The sequence below is a fragment of the Tupaia chinensis genome, unplaced genomic scaffold, assembly GCF_000334495.1.
Source record: "Tupaia chinensis unplaced genomic scaffold, TupChi_1.0 Scaffold146140_1, whole genome shotgun sequence".
In the NCBI taxonomy this organism is placed as follows: domain Eukaryota; kingdom Metazoa; phylum Chordata; class Mammalia; order Scandentia; family Tupaiidae; genus Tupaia; species Tupaia belangeri.
Genome location: NW_006205995.1, coordinates 1921256 through 1925684, shown reverse-complemented (window position 1 = coordinate 1925684; position 4429 = coordinate 1921256). Strand labels below are relative to the sequence as shown.

Here is a 4429-nt window from a genome sequence, read left to right as displayed (position 1 = left end):
GAATGGAAGGGATCAGAGATAGAAGAAATGAGGGGTAGCAAAAGGCAAGAGACATCAACATGCCTGAGTACTGAGTCGGGGCCTAGGACATCCCAGTGGGAGGAATGAGAGAGGGAGAGGTAAAGAATCAGTCAGTGAACGCCATGGCACACTCCTCAAAGCAGAAACTAGCTGGCACGTCTCTTTCCCCAATTCCAAGCACTTTGCATAGGGCTTTCGCGTTTAGGACCTGTTCAAAGGTTTTCATTGACTTCAAAGGAGAAAAAGAGAGAGGAGTGACGGGTCTGAGGAGGCTCAACTACTCCTTAAGCCTTGGCCTCAGGTAACTGGGTTCCCTCCATGGAGCGAGCATACACTACAGATATTCCCACTTTGGACCTAGACCCGAATATAAAAGCCTTCCCCTTCTTTTCCACCATCCCGGTTCCTCCACTCCTGCGGCCCCCATCTGCCTCTCCTGCCTTGTGTCCATTCACTTTGAATTCTTAGCTCCAGGACATGAAACCCCCTCATCCGCCTTTTAGCCACTTCCGTAATTCTATGGGAACCCGGAACGGTGGATGCCTGCCTCAGACCAAGGAGCTGGCGCACTAAGAGGAACCGTCTGCGGATGACCCTCACTGCAGGCGCCTCCTCGCGCTGCTGCTCCTGACTGGCACCCAGAGAGGCTGCTGCTGTCTGTTGCCTTCTGCCCATCAGCTAGCCGTTCCTCCAGGGCGTGATCTCTCCTGGCTCAAAACCCCACAGACGCCATTTCTAGGGAGGCTCACACAGCGCCCTATTTACCTAGAAGGTAGAAGGGATCCACTCCTTTCCAAGGAAGGTTCCAGTGCAGTGACTGCAACTCTGTTCCTATTTTTCCCGGAACTGTTCCCAGGAGAGGCCCAAGAGCCTGTAGAGAAATATGACCTGCTAGGGAAGGCAGGGGAGGAGGCTGCTTTGAGTATTTAGGACACTCCCTGGGGGTCCTGAGGGAGGAGAGAAGAGGCTCAGCCAGTATGATAAAAGGTCACTTTTCCAAGACTTGTACCCTGTCGCATGCCTCGTGCTGGGCAGAAACCTACTCTGAGAAACTCGAGCGCTGGGGTCCAGCCTGCCCTGGAGAAGCCCTCTCCAGACATCCAGCCCAGCAGCGGTGATCAGAGTGGAATTTGGGCAGCAGAGGGCAGCAAAGTACAAGAGCCTCGAGTTAAACTCCAGGGCACCTTGGGAGGCAGGACATGCTGAGGAGGCTCTCCGGGGGCAGCTGCTGGTACTGGCTAGAGGGCAGCAAAGTACAAGAGCCTCGAGTTAAACTCCAGGGCACCTTGGGAGGCAGGACATGCTGAGGAGGCCGAGAAGTTGCTCTCCGGGGGCAGCTGCTAGTGCTGGCTAGAGGTGCGCAACCAAGCTTACCCCGTACAGGTTGGCTCTCTGGACTCTGGACAAAAATCTTTGTCACCATCCACAGGGACCTCTGGGATGCTAAGACTTGACTGAGACATGGAGGCCAGGGTTAGCGGGGAGCAGACTTCGAGCCCTGGGATTACAGCCTTCTCTGAGCTCACCCCCTTCCAGCCTTGCCTTGTTAATAGTAGATGGAGGCCATGACGCCACATTCCACCCTCGCTGGGGCACCGGCCAGTCATAGCCCTTCTTAGTATCCAGCCTTCTACCCACTTTGCTCCCCATCTGAGTGGTCTCCCAGCTTTGTGGAGTGCATGTCTCTACGTGCATGCTCACTAGCCCTCCGATTACTTTCTTTTTTTTTTTCTATTACACATTAATTGGTATATTTGATAAAGAAAATTAGTTTAGCATTGCTTTTTAGTGCTTAGTCTAAGAAATACAAGAACCCAACCATTTTGAAAGAATAACTGCCTTCATAATCTCAAGTGTAGCCACACACTATACTTGAGATGAAAACTTGAAGAGGTGAGAAAAGCAAGCATGTATTTAATTAGACATTCCAGTAAATACATTTACAAAACCCTCAGCAATGACAAACATATTATTTGCATACAGAAAACAACAATTTCCATGTTTTGAATACTCTATCTTGAGAACAGTTTTAAGGATCTTTTATTTCAGCAGGTTTGAAAGTAAAACTCACACACACATTTTCATCAGGGAATTCTCTACACGACTGACATCCTGTACCACCCTGACAACAAAAAGCCAGCCAAGGTTACACGTGCCCCGAGAGAGCCCAGGAGGGGCTGCAGCCCTGGTCTGTGCGCTAAGTCCCACAGTAAGAGCAGCCGCCTGTTTCCAAGTCCCCAGAGGCTCTCACTGGCGCACCACTAATCACGCAAGGGCTCCATCCTAAGTATTCGAAGACAGGCTGTGGGCGACCCTTTACTTCTCTGGTCCCTTTAGCAAACCTCTAGGCCACTTATGATAACACCTGAGATATTCCACAGACAAATGCAAGTTTGTTAACTTTACTCAACCTGATGAATTCAAAAACAGGCAAAATACTTTAATTTCCATTAACAGAAAACTGAACGACATTTTAAAATTACTCAAACGTGAGAAGTGGAAATGTGTGCGCTTATTTGGAAGAGAAGTACTTAATTTATTCTAAGAAAAGGCAGGCCTGAAGCCTCACATTACTGGGACATTTTCGACACGCTGACAAGTTTTATCTCCCACATTTTAGTGCCAGCTCCTGAACGAGCGACGTGGTGAGGATCTGCCTGAGTCAACAAGCAGGGAAGCGGGCGGCGTGGAGGAGCCAGGGCCGTTCACTTCATTTCTTTCTGCTGCTTCCAGTTGCCTGCATGGTTGTAACCCGCATGGATATATTTAATGTATCCATGTAGATTCCCAGCATCGAATTGATGAGGTCGTATTTCTGCACTCCGTAGGCTGGTATCACTTCTGCCAGCTTGATCACTTTCTGGGTGTCGTACAGAAGGAACGTGCTGAACAGAACTAACCCCCTGTACATCGCCACCGAGTACAGAGTGGCACCAGCCACGGTGGTAGTGGGAAGAAACATAGATTCCAGCGAGGACACGAAGATGAGCCCCAAGCCCACGCCCAGGGGGGAGCCCATGTTCAGAAACTTCTCACTGGGTGCACACATGGCCACGGTGGAGAGGCCTCCCATGATTCCAGCTGTGTACAATGCGGCTCAGATGAGAAGAGGCCCTCCGAGTATCGTCAGAGAAGCCACCACTGCACCCATCACGCCAGAATGCAGCAACCAAGCAAGATGCTTCGGGCCTGGGCTCTGGTCACAGGGCAGCGACTGTACCAGCATCCCGGCTCCAATCATGGCCGCGAAAATTGCACCAGTTGTCACCCAAGAGCCTCTCAACATGAAGTCATGAGAACAGGAGTTTTGCTTATTGCCAAGGCAGACAAAGCAGTTAAGCCAATACTTCCAGCTAAGTACATGTAGGTGGAGTGAATTCTGTCCTTCACATACCGAGGCCAAATTACGGCCTTTCCAATAGCTGCAATCTCATTAGCCATTCCCAAGCCATAGTAGCACAGAGCTCCGAGACCAACAGCAGCCCCTCCAGCAACAAACTACCTTCCCATCTGATCAATTTTAAATATTTTTTCCATCAATGTTTCCAACGCTGCTTCTTTGAGCTCCTGGCCAGTTCTCCCATGTCGGGTTCCAACTCTTGTCTTGGTGGCATATTCCCTGCTGGGTATTAAGAGCCATTGACTCTTCCTGATGGAATTCTTGAGGACAGGGGAGGCCTTGGTGAAGGATGGGTGGAAAACTCTGGAAGGTAGAGTCTGGAGATAGAGTCTGGAGACACACAAGTCTCGCCGGCAGCATGGTGGTACACCAGGTTCACAGGCAGCTCTAAAATGCTCACTGCGCTGTGCGCGGTCCCTCGGGCTCACTGCCTCCAATTACTTTCTAAACAGCAAGGCCAGATGGGCCCCCTTACCCCACTCTAAAGAAAATGTGAAGTGAGGAATGGGGCCAAGGGCAGGAGTTGAATGGGAAGGTAAAGGGGGCTGGTTGTCATGTCACTCTTTAGTTCACTCTTTAGTTCTGGTCACTGTCAGATTAGTATCATCTCGTCTACAAAGTGGATGAAAGACTTGCAGCTAGTTCAAATTTTATTAAAGAAGAGATACATACCAGGGTTCACAGGCAGCTCTAAAATGCTCACTGCGCTGTGCGCGGTCCCTCGGGCTCACTGCCTCCAATTACTTTCTAAACAGCAAGGCCAGATGGGCCCCCTTACCCCACTCTAAAGAAAATGTGAAGTGAGGAATGGGGCCAAGGGCAGGAGTTGAATGGGAAGGTAAAGGGGGCTGGTTGTCATGTCACTCTTTAGTTCACTCTTTAGTTCTGGTCACTGTCAGATTAGTATCATCTCGTCTACAAAGTGGATGAAAGACTTGCAGCTAGTTCAAATTTTATTAAAGAAGAGATACATACCAGTAAAAAAACAAAACAAAACAAAACAAAAAT

The 4429-nt window shown here is 49.7% G+C and overlaps 1 pseudogene; it reads right to left on the bottom strand.

The window, feature by feature from the left end:
- Window positions 1-2645: 2645 nt before the first annotated feature.
- LOC102502688 (growth hormone-inducible transmembrane protein pseudogene) lies at window positions 2646-3781 on the bottom strand (annotated as a pseudogene).
- Between the last annotated feature and the right edge of the window lie 648 nt (window positions 3782-4429).